We start from the raw sequence: 12592 nt of genomic DNA on the forward strand, positions 1-12592 counted from the left end.
CCCTGGATAAGAGAGAGAAATCTTCAAGAAAGCACTCCACACATAAAATATTTCTTTTATAGCGAAATGTGTCCAATTGATTTACGAGGCTCTCTCAAGGAGAACAAAACATGCGCCACAAAGCCGAAACTCCACAGAAAGGCTTCCCGGCTCCCTCAGAAGCAAGCTCAGAAGCAAGCTGCCAACTGCACGCTGCTTGGTTTTCAGCTTCTAATTTGGATTTCTTTGGGGGAGCCCCGTTTTCATCCTGGTGGGTTTACCGATATTTATGATAGTGTAATTGTTACATATTATTTTATTTGTTTGTGTGCATGTGTGTGCGCCCCGAGTGTATGGGTCTCAGGGATGGAACGCAGGCCCTTAGGCTTGACAGTGAAGCTTTTACCTTAACACTGAGCCATCTTACCATTTGTAATTGATATTTTTATTGTTTTTTTAAAAAATGTATGAGTACACTGTAGCTGTCTTCAGACACACCAGAAGAGGGCATCAGATCTCATTACAGATGGTTGTGAGCCACCATGTGGTTGCTGGGAATTGAACTCAGGACCTCTGAACCATCTCTCTAGCTCTGTAGTAATTGCTGTCTTTCAAATAGTGAGTCTTTTCCAGGTTCTCTGCCTTGATTCCAAGGCATAGGTGGGGTAGTTTGATCCATCAGGGCCGTGTGTAGGAGACCTGCCCGACTTGGGATCAGAATCGTGGAAGGACCTAGCCCAGGCTTGGTGAGCCACTGCTGTGAGTCATCTGTGGCCTGGTCACTGTTTTACCTCTCTGTCTGTTGTGGTTTGATGAAGTATGGCCCCCAGGCCTGTGTAGACTGTAAGGCCCTTCATGGGAACAGTTAGTTGACTTCTGTTCCAACTGGAAATGGCCTCCTTGAAACGATTGCATATCGAATCATCAGTCATCTGAGGAGGAGGCTACAGACCCTAAGTGTTCAGGGTGAACCAACAAAAGGTGAGATACATGGTGGGGAGGGTGGAGGGATCAGTGGGTCAGGGGGCATCTGGAGATTTAGTCTCTTTTAAATGGCATTCACTAAGTTTCACAATGGAAGCTGGGAACTTCACCTGGAGAGTCCAGCACAGCTGCCTGGCCCTTTTTCCCTCCGTGCAGAAGAGCCAGTTTGAAAAGGCGCATCTCTCTTCTTGGAAGGTCCACGCTGCTGAAGGTCTGATTGCAGCCCCTCTCGGGTGGAATGACTGGAGCCTACACACCTTATTTAGTAATCAGTGCTCAATATAAGGATGTCCTGAGCCTGGGGGCGGGAGACGGGTGCTCCCCGAGCCACTGCGGGTTTTTGCTGTGTCACTGGTAAGGAGGACAGCTGCTATTTCTGTGACTAAATGCTATCATTGTGAACACCGTTCCAAAGAAAACAGGTATCTTGCCAGAGGAAAATAACATATGCCAGGAAGGGAAAAAAGTACTCGAAGGTAAATAGACAGGTTTCTTCCTTGGGCCTGGGATTCTGAACAGCCATTTCCCTGCTGGAAAAGCAACCAAGAGAGAGCCAGAAATTGCTGGGTGTGGTGGTGCATGCCTGTAAACCTAGCGCATGAAAAGCTGAGGCAGGAGGATTGCTGTAAGTCACAGACACGCTTGGATTACATAGTGAGTTTCAAGCCAGTCTGGGGTGCAGGGTGAGACTCTGTCTAAAAATCAAACAAGTAAGTAAAAAAAGGGCGGGGCTGGTGAGCTGCCTGGGACAGACAGTGCAGATATAGCTTGCTGGCTGTGTGACCTGTCTACTGCTGGCCCACTGGCTGCCTCCTTTGAATGCTGGAATTAGGGAGCACTACCCTGTGACAGGCTCCATGTGTCTGCCACTGGGCATGGATGCATGAATTCATGGTAAATAAATTCAATGGTAAATATCGGGTATGACAAGCAAGGAGGAACACACAAAGGAGCAGGAATATGCGAGCGTGCAAGTTGGAACACAAATGCATATGAGCACAGAACCACACATGAATGTAGGCACTGCATGCAAGCAAAGTATGTAGTCTGTGCACATGTGTATGTATGTAAGTAGTTACACTTTAATCCACGTAAACATGCAAATGTCTATAAATGTAGGCCTGGTGTGCTTGTGTTAAATCTGCACGTGTATATAAGCATGCTTGTGTGTGTGTGTGTGAGAGAGAGAGAGAGAGAGAGCACATGTGTGTATGGAGGTCAATGCACACACAGAAGTGGGCAGAGAGGGCCAGGGTCCTTCCTGCGTTCTCTAGGGCAGGCAAAGAAACAGCTCTCCTGTTGTGTCCTGAAGAATTTGTTCTCTGTTCCTGGGTCCTGGCAGGAGCTTCTTCAAACTCTTGAGATTTCCTGAGAAGTGGGAGTGCCTTTGTTATGCTAATGAGGTGACTCACTGTTAGCCCCCTATGGGTTTTGTAATGGGGGATGGGCACAGGAAGACTAACCCCAGGCAGGCAGCTGGAGACTGTGCCAGCCTGGCTCCAAAGGCTGAGATTCCATTCCACCCAATCAAGAAAGCTAACCAATCTTGCCTATGTGGAGCCTCTGGGAACTCTGAACGCCAAGGTCCACTGGAGCCCCCTGGCAAACAAAGAAGGAAGTACAGGAAGCCTGTAAAGCCACCGCCCTCCTGTGCAAACCTAACCCTACACACACACACACATACACACACACACACACACACACACACACACACACACACACACACGTGATTCAAACAGTGAGTCTAGCTAGAGTGGTCCTGAGTTCTCACACAAGTTCTACGATATAACCATCCCAGGAGAGCTGTGGGAACTCCAGATGTTCGGAAGTGAGGGTGGCCCCAAGACTAGTGTGTGCCCTCAGAAGTAAAGGTGACTTCTGAGACCTTGGTTGCTTCCCCTGTAGAGTGCCAGGGGCCGGAGGAAGTGGAAAGTGGGCCACAGCTGACGTGGTAAGTGATCTCCAGGGTTGGGTGACGTGGGAGCTGAGATAGGAAGGACAGGCAGGGTTGGCCAGCCATGGAAGGGTCCTCAGACAGAAGGAACAGCACCCGCTAAGCCCCCTGGAGGGACCGGGATGGATGAGCTGGGGTAAGGGTGGGGAACACAGAGGAAGGTCGAGCTGTATCCATATCATGCCCAGCTAGAAGGACTCCAGAGATTCAGAGGTGAGGGTCCATCCTCCTTGGAGCCAGCACTGAGACAACAGATACAGGGCTCACACCACCAGGGCAGCTAGCTTTCTCAAAGCCTGTTCATGACACCTGTGGACATGTCCTAAAGATTAGGGACCCCTCTGGTAGCTTCCCAGAGAATGCGCAGGCTTCTGGGAGCTGAGAATTCATCTTGTAAGGAGGCTCCACAAGGAAGGTCAAATCCATGTGAATGAAGGTTTAGCAGCCATTCCTGCAGGGCAAAAAAAGCCACCTGAGTTACAGGAAACTTCTCAGGAGCCAGAGACAGCAATATTACTACGGAACTGACCGTGACAAGGGCAAGCCCCAGAGCTGTGGATCCTGCTCTGCTCACACTGTGTCTACTTTTCCTGTTAATATGCCCTCATGCTTCTGTGCAACTTGCTGGGAGCCCTAAGTGCAAGGGGAGCTGGCTGGTCAGCTCCTAGGAGTCAAGGTGCACTGCTCAGTGTCTGCAGAGATCATCTGTGCCTGGTGGGTTACAGTTAGCAGAGAACTCACTCACTGATTCCCAGCTCTGTGGCCTCAGAAGGAAAACCCCATTTTCCCCACCACCTGACCTGAGTGCAGGGCACAATGTGAGGGGTGGCAACAGCTGCAGCCAGCAGGGTCTGTGCTCTGAGGAAGGAGTGAAAGTCCTGACTGCTGGCTGTCACACATCACCAAGGAAGCCCAAGTTATGAACAATGCACAGGCTGACCACTAATAGGTTCGAGGGCTCTACGGCAGGAAGCTAGCAGGGGGGAGAGACACAAGTGGGTTTAAGAAAGCTCTTAAACATCACAGGGGTCCTCCCCAAGTTGCTGGCCAGGACTCACCAGTTGCAGCTTGGCCCAGTGTTCTCTACCTGCTGTTACACCCAGGAGAGAAGAGCCCATATGTGACAGAGGAGGTGGAGCTGGAACTGGCAATGAAGTGTCCTTTGTGCCACTTAAGGCTTTATGAAGTTCGCTAATGTGCTTAGATGAACGCAAGGCAGGTACCTGCTCCCAGGACCCGAGCCATGAAAGCAATTTGCAGTGTAGCTTTTGCTGCTTAGAGTTCCCTGATGCTTCTGCCCCTTCCCAGAGGAGAGCTGGGTTACACGGTTGCCTTCTCTGAAGCAGCCTGATCGGGGCCTCACCACTCGCTGCAAGCTGCAATCTATCTCATAAATGGATCGGAATGCTCTACAAATTACCCACGTTGGTCCCTGGAGGTATCTTTAACTGGGGGCTTAGAGTTGCAAATGAATTCTCCTATGGATGTATTATTCTCTCAAATAGCGCAGAGAGGGGACTGGCTTGTACAATGTCTTCATAGAGCCTGGCTAAATTAGATCATGCAAAATCTAATGAGGCTCATTCAGTGAAACTAAGCAGGTATGAGAGGCGGGCCAGTCCTGACCTGGGCCACCATCCAAGATGAAGCTCCCAGGTGAGTTAATTCTAGGCAATACCGCCTGGTGTGATCTTTGGCACTGGGGAGGTGAAGTAACCATGGATACCAGCATCAGTAACTGGAGATCGGCTTGTTCTAGCAGGTATGTTCAACCTGTGGCTTGTGGATCACATGTGTATCAGGATAGCTAGGATGGTGGCTGTTCTAGTTCGATTTCTGAGGCTGTGATAAAAATATCAGGACAGAAAGCAACTTAGGGGAGAAAGGGTTTATTCAGCCTAACACTGATTTTTAATGCCATCACTGAAGTAAGTCACAAGGCAAGAACTCACGCAGCTGGTCACATTACATCCCCAGTAAAGAAAGAGCAGAGAGATATGAATGTACACAGTGGGGCTGCTTGCTCTCAGCTAGTTTTCTTCCTTCTTACACTATTCAAGATCCGCAGCCTAAGGAATGGTGCTGCCCACAGTGGGCTAGGCCTTTTTACATCAATTAACAAAAAGACAATCACCCCACAGACATGCCCACAGGCCAACTCAATTTAGAGACCTCTTCATCCAAACTCTCTTCCCAGGTGAATTTAGGTTGTGTTAAGTCAGCAGTTCAGACTAACAAGCCTGGCAGCCTGGCAGCCTGGTAGCCTGGCATCATTTTAGACCACAACATCATGCAATGTAAATACTCATTGTTAGAAGGTAGACCAGTCTTCTGCTGAATGCTACATGTCACTACCGTGGTGGGGGAGGAACATGAGAACTTCTGCAAGAAAGGTAGCTTAGACAGGCAGGAGTGTGGCTGTGCAAGCCAAGCTCTGTGAGGCTCTCCAACTCACCCACTGGGGAAACCACACTTTGTTTAACTCCTCCCATAAACAGGTGCTTTTACATACATCAGGGTCAAGTAGACCAAGTATTAATGAGAATGGACACCTGCGGGGGGTGGGGGGGAAGGGGTGCGCGGGGCTCTATTTTGTACTACAGGCTCTCATACACCTTGTCTTCCTTTTCTCCCCAGCCTCCCTCTTCCTTGTACATGGCATCCAGTCCGCACAAAGGGTTTCACACCCAGACTGTAGCACATTGCACTTTACCATGAGCTGAAGTGATTTTCAAGAGAGATCTTGACATTCGCAATCAAAATTCCAGCAGGTTTTATTTTCCAAAATTGACAAGAGGATTCTGTAATGTGTACAGAAATGTAGACGGCCTAGAAGAGCTCACGTGATTTTGAAAAGTACCAGGCCGGTGCTTGCTAGGTTGTCTCAAACCTCCCTGGAGGAGGGGGGCAGTAATGCAGATAGGAGGTGTGTGCAGGAAGAAGGCACCCAGACAGTGTGTGGAATGGAGGGACCAAAGGACAGCTACATATGGGAGGCTGCCCAGGGTTTAACAAGCCTGAAAGGGCAACTGGGCCTTAATTCACTCCACGCACCAGGAAAAACACAAGCCCTGGGTCTGAATGTACATCTAGAGAGAGTGAGTGATACATGGGCAGGGAAACAGGAAGAAAAGAGGCTATGACCCTGGAGTGAAGCACAGTCCCAAATCAGAGTACAAAATGCATGGACCACAGCTTGTGAGGTGAGAGGAGGGGACAAAAACAAAACTGGGTATGGATTCTATCCAAGTTAGGACTTCCACTCTTTAATACCTAACCTTAAGAAAATCAGCACATGCTTGCATCCTCCTGCTTTCCTCACTAAGTATCGATCATCTATGTGTCTACCTACCTACTATGTATCTATTTGTCATAAATGTATCTACAGTCTAATCTACTCTGTCAATCATCTATCTCTTAATCATTTACCTATCATCAAATCTACATCTATGTATCTATGCATCTATCTATGTATCTATCTATGCATCTATGTATCTATGCATCTATGTATCTATGCATGTATGTATATATGTATGTATGTATCTATCTATCATCTATCTATCTATCTATCTATCTATCTATCTATCATCTATCATTTATCTATTATCTACCTATCATCTATCCATCTACTTATATATCTATCAATCAATCAATCAATCAATCAATTATCTAATCTATCATTGAGTCTCCCGATCACTGTCTCTCTCAGTTTTGTATTTCTATAGTTTGGATAAGAATGTCTCCCATGGGTTCATATTACTTGAATGCTTGGGGAATGGCACAGTTTGAAAGGATTAGGAGGTGTGGCCTTGTTGGAGGAAGTGTGTCACTGCAGGTGGGCTTCAAGATTTCCAAAGTGGTTCTCTCTTCCTGTTGTAGGGTGCAGATGTAGAACTCTCAGCTACTTTGCCAGCAACATGTTTGCCTGTGTGCTGCCATGCTCCTTGCCATGCTAAACGACTAAACCTCAATGCTTCCTTTCATAAGAGTTGCCTTGATTATGTTTTCTCTTTACAGCAATAGAACAATTACTAAGACATCCAAGACCCTGGTATTTACCTGGGTCACAGTTGGTGGCTTTGTTTGGAGAGGCTTAAGAGGTGTGGTCTTGCTGCCAGAATTGTGCCATTGGGTGTGAGCTTTGAGATTAAGACTTCAACCTATTTCCAGTTTGCTTTCCTTCTCCTTTGTGCTTCGAAGTAAAAGGTGTGGGCAAGCTTTCAGCTTCCTGAGTTGGCTGCGAAGCCTCCTTGGCATTATGGACTTCAACCCCCTGGAACCTTAAACTAAATGAAAACTCTTTTTCTTTTTTTCCTATAAGGTGCCTTGGTCATAGTGTTTTATCACAGCAACAGGAAGCAACCTGTTCTACATACTCTCTATTGTTGATTAGAAGCAGGAAGTCCACATACAACAGCCAGCTCCAACTACACCTCTGGTAGGGCTAAGGTGCCTGTCCTTTGGGGAAGGAGAGCAGGAGGTGCTTGCCACTGAGGGGCAGAGGCATCAGGATATCTGCTCATCCCAGGGGACTGCCTGAGCTGTGGGGTTTGTTGGCACACAGAAATCCCAGCTTCTATCTGTATCTTAGCCAGTGGGAAGTTAAAGAACACACTTTTCGTTACATGAGAGCCGAGGACCATTTGGGAGGAGCGCTATGAGTTATAGGTAGACCACCCAATAAAATTCAATTATCAGGTAATGCGAGGGTGTAACGTGGAGGGAGCAACTACTTTGCATATCGCAGGAGACACAGTGGGTGATAAGGCGGGAGGCAGGACCAAGGACGGATCTGTGTCTAGCGAGGCTGAGATTGTTTCCGTCCTCCCTCTAATCGCACCATTGCAGTGTTGATTCAGAACACGGCAGCCCATGAAAAATGTCACTGTTCTGCCTACCGTGAGCATCTGCTGGCGATTGCAGCGAGCGGCAGGGCACGGGACCTCGAGAAGCCACTCCATCCTGCCACGCTCAGCAGGCTCCCCATTTCCTCCTACAATTACACATCAAACTGTTTTAGCTTCACAGGGCCTGGCTCTATAAATGGCCTGAGGCAGAGAGCCGCCAGGCAGCTAAGCAGCTTCAAAGCTGGGGACTCAGGTATGAGGTGGGCTGTGAAGAGCCAAGTCAAGCCCCTGGCCCTGCAGGCACACCCCAGGCGGCAGAGCTTTAAGATGTATCCCAGAAATCACTCTCTACTTATCAGTGCTTAATGCAATTAGCAGAGGGTTTAGGGAAAGTGAAGGCAGAGACAAATCAAGGCTAAGGCGGAGCCACAAGCTCTTGCCCCCTGGTGCAGCCTGCAGACAAGCAGTGGGCATTCCTTCCTGGGAGCCCTGGAGAGTCAAGGTCTTGATTTTGGAAACCCATTGTCTATGTCCAGCGTCTGCTTCCAAGCCCTCTCCTGGTGAACAGCATGGCTCCAGGCCATGTAGTGAGTGCTCAGGAAGTCTGAGCTTCTGGGCTTTTCTCAAGGATCCTCTTACCTCTGACCCAGATAGGCTCAGAAGACACTATAGAAGCATGACCTTTTGAAAATTCCACCCATCGGTCTGTCTGTCCACGCATCTACCCACTCATCATTTGTACAGCCACTCATTTATCCATCTGTACATATATCTCTGGATTCTTCTGTTCCTCCATCCATCATGTAAGCAGGTACCATACACTCATCTATCTCCACACCCATCCACTCATCCATCTATATCTATTTGTTTAAACATCCACCCACTGTCCATTCATCCATCCATCCATCCACCCATGTATCCATCCATTGATCTATCCATTTAACCAGCCTTCCGAGCATCTGTTTTTCTGCCTGTTCATTTATCCATCTATCCATCAACAAGTACCACTCCACTCAGTACTGCCCCTGTCTCTCAGTGGCTCATCGCTTGGTGTCTCCAACCCACCTTCCCAGAGGGCATGGAGCTTAGGAGTCAGCACTGAGCAAGGGAAATATTAGACAACTTAGATTGCTTCTCTGAGCTTCTGTCTCTTTAAGTCCTGGCTGCTTGGGTATTTCAGTTGCTTCCAAAGCCTCTTGCCCAGTTTCCTTTCCCAGTCCCCTTCCTGGTCCCAGCTACTCTGCTGCCTTAGACCTGGAGTTGCTGTAAGCAGAGATGAGCTGCCGTCAGGGCAGCATGCTGCTAGGAGAGAAACACATAACTGACTGGGTATGAAATCAGGGTCTGGAGCTGGCGTTCCAGACAGGACACAGAGAAGGGCAGCACAGCCAAGAGGCTCCAAACATGTGATTGTGATAAGGATGCTAGACAGAACAGTCTGATGACAGAGAGGGACATGTGATGTCCTGGAGTAAGAGATGTGACTGGACAGATGGACCAAGCCAACAAGCAAACCGATTTCAGTCAGGGATTTGCTGTGGGTCACAGATGCAGATTGCATGAACATGGTGCCAAAGTTCATCCTAAATTCCCCAAATCCAGGAGAAAAAGAAAAAACCTCAGATGCCTCTGGCTTTGGAGCTGCTAATGTTAAAGAGAAATTCATGCTCTACCTGGACCTGCAGAGAACCATGCCTGTGAGCCCCACCTGGGAAGCTACACAGGACAGGACATGGTGGGATGGGAGCCAGGTGCCCAGCACAGCACAGGGCAAAAATCCCCCAAAATCCAGAGTGCAGACACTCATGCCTGTCCTTATCTCAGAGTACATGTCAGGAAGAGATGTGGCGGGCTTTTGCATGGCTTTTAATTTCTTGTTTCAAAGACACCGGCTCGGAAAAATGCTTACTTCCTGATTTTTCTTCCTCCTAATTAGACTCGGAGAATCTGTCACACAGCGCTCATTTCAGTCACAGATGAGTGGCAGGGACATTATTAAGGAGAATCATCCCCTACCTGGAACACACTCCCAGATAGCAAAAATCGAGAGCACAGCCCAGGACCACGCAGATTTGCAGGAAGGGTCTGCCCTGTAGACAAGTGTGTCCAGGTTTGGAAATACTTACATGCAGTGCATGGCACACACAAAAACACTCTCCTTCTGACGTAGTCCAGCCTGGAGAATCAGCCACAAGGCTTACATGTGTGCCTTAATTCTTGGGAGGAAACTTGGGTTAAGCCTTCCTCCCCCTTGGATAGAGTCAACTTCTAGAGTCACCTCTGAGAAGCAGACAATTCTGCAATCCAGAAAAGCTAGGGATGGCCAAATGTGCAGCCATGATCACACTCTCAAGGAGAATTTTGCAGAGGCTCATTAGATGATACCCAATTGTTCATAGCTGAAACTTGGGACTGAAGAAGTGGCAAAGGTTCTGTAGCTCCACCCAGGGACACGGGCCCACTGCCACCCTGTACACCCCTATATCTGACAATGGGGATGCACCACAGCTCATATGATCCCAGGCATGTCAGGGCACAAGCTTTGTCCCTCCTTCGATCCACTGATGGTTTAATTAGACAAACAAAGTGCCCACCCACGAGATTACAACCCTTAGCTGTGTCAAAGAATAAGGCCACCGTTCTGTGGTCAGATCTAAAAAACACATGCACACGAAATTGGAAATTTCCATTAAACATATAACACCTCTCTCTGTGGCCCCTGATTTCCCTAGATGCTTTTTTCCCCCATAAAAAGCAATTCTCTCCATAAGTCTTTACCTGCAGAGAGTTTGTTGTTAACCAGAAGTGTGACTCCCGGCAGCTTCCCAAGGAGGGAGGCAGCTAACCCTTTGTGGCTTGTGCTAGGCCCTGATTTATTACATGGAGGAATTTCTGCAGTCACATAGCCCTGACTGCCAGCAGGTCAGTCTCTGCCAGCTTGCTCTGTGTGCCACAACTCAGGCCTTGGTGAATGGCAGTGCAGATACATCTGCCATCTGCATGTGTGCTCACAGAGACAGGTGTACAGGGTGTTCTGGGGCAGCTGCCTAGGGTCAGTGCTCTGACTTGTGTCTGTGAGTATCACTCTGCAGTGTGACAGACACCAGTCCTTGTTCTCATGGTCACACTAAACCTCATTGTGAAAATGTCACCAACCACCTGCCCCTTCATGATGTTAGGAAGACCCACTGTGTCCTGTCTAGAAAAGGACTCAGCCTATATGAGGGCCTGTGTTTCTGTCAGGAAGGAGGGTGGTATCTGGCTCACCACAAATGTGCAGACTTTTTCCTAGAAAAATGGAGCGAATTTCCAGCCTGACTACATATCAATATATAAATACATCTTAGCCAAAATCAGGGTTGGGCATGTCAACAGTTGACCATTATCAGCAAGGAAAGCTCTGGGAATCAGGGCCAAGCCCAGCACTGTGCCACACACATGCCCACTGGTGGTATTTTTAGAGGCAACAGCTGGTGCTTAGGCGTGAGTCTCTCAGCTCAGAACTGGCTCAAGGTAGAAGAGGAAACTTGAGTGTTAGTTGAAGGCAGGGCAGGAGAAAAAGGGAGAGGGGAGGAAAAGTGTGGGGGGCAGGAAGGAAGAAGGAGGGGACGGGGAGGGGTAATGGAAAAGGGGCAGAGGAGGAAAGGGAGAAAAGAGAAAGGGGGGATAGAAAGAGAGGGAGGAGTGGACCCAGAGGCAAGGCTCTGGAGGTATGGATTGCAAACCCTCTTGGGCCTTTTTCTGAAGGAGGAACTAGTACCTGCTTGTCTACAGTGGCCATGGTCAACGCTGCCACCTCTCTGTCTTACTGAGCAGCAGTGAAGGAAGGGCTTGGGTAGCTGCACCATCTCCCAGTCCATGCTTCCACTGGCCTTTCCAGATCCACCTTGCGCTTCACTGTCCCTGCATGAAACTGAGACTGTTCTAAATTCATTCACACAGATGAACAAGAGCCATATTGTGAAACTACACTCCCCATTTCATGATGGCATGAAATGGAATAGTGTCAAGAACATTAAGTCAATGAAAAGCAGAGACTTCACCAGCCTCAGTGCCAGGGTGGGGTTGGAAAGTGGAAGGATGGATGGTTATGAGATGATGGGTAAACAGATGGATGAGTGGATGAGTGGGTAGGTGAATAAGCAGGCAGGTATATAGATGGATGGGTATCTAGATAGTTGAATGGTGGAAAATTGTTTGGTCGATGGCTAGATAGATAGGTGAATGGATAGGTAGATGGATAGATAGATGGGTGAATGGATGGACAGATGTTTAGATGAATGGACAGATGGATGAAGGATGCATGGATGCAAGGACAGAATGGATGAATCACTGAGTAGACAGATGGTGTGGTAGATGGATTAATGGGTAGGCAAATGGATGTATAGATGAATGCATGGCTGAACAGATGGGCTAACAGACAAATAGACATTAGATAAATGAATGGGTGAGTAGATGTGTGTGTATGGGGGGGTGGATGCATGCATGGATGACTGAGTAGATGGATGGATGGATGGATGGATGGATGGATGGATGGATATATTATGGATGAGTGGGTGGATAGTGGGTGGATTGATAGACGGGTGGATGAATGCATTGTGGGTGGGTGGGTGGATGCAAGGATGGATGGTTGGATGGATAGTTGGATGGATGGATATATGCATGAATGAGTGAGTGGATAGATGGATGGTGGGTGGGTGGATGGGTGAATGGATGGATGGTGGGTGGATGGATAAATATATGCATGGATGAATGAGTGGATGGATGGGTGGGTGGGTGGGTGGATTGGGAGATATATGGACTGGCAGATTGATAAGGAGGTGTATGG

General features: G+C 48.3%; 1 protein-coding gene across 1 annotated transcript in view; it reads right to left on the bottom strand.

Moving 5' to 3' along the window:
* The window catches only part of Cdh4 (cadherin 4), a 460506-nt gene that overhangs the window by 331150 nt on the left and 116764 nt on the right, over window positions 1–12592 (bottom strand). The gene's annotated exons all lie outside the window — the stretch shown is intronic.

The sequence above is a fragment of the Mus caroli genome, unplaced genomic scaffold (genome assembly GCF_978045245.1).
Source record: "Mus caroli unplaced genomic scaffold, Mus_caroli_1 scaffold_2, whole genome shotgun sequence".
NCBI classification, from domain to species: Eukaryota; Metazoa; Chordata; class Mammalia; order Rodentia; family Muridae; genus Mus; species Mus caroli.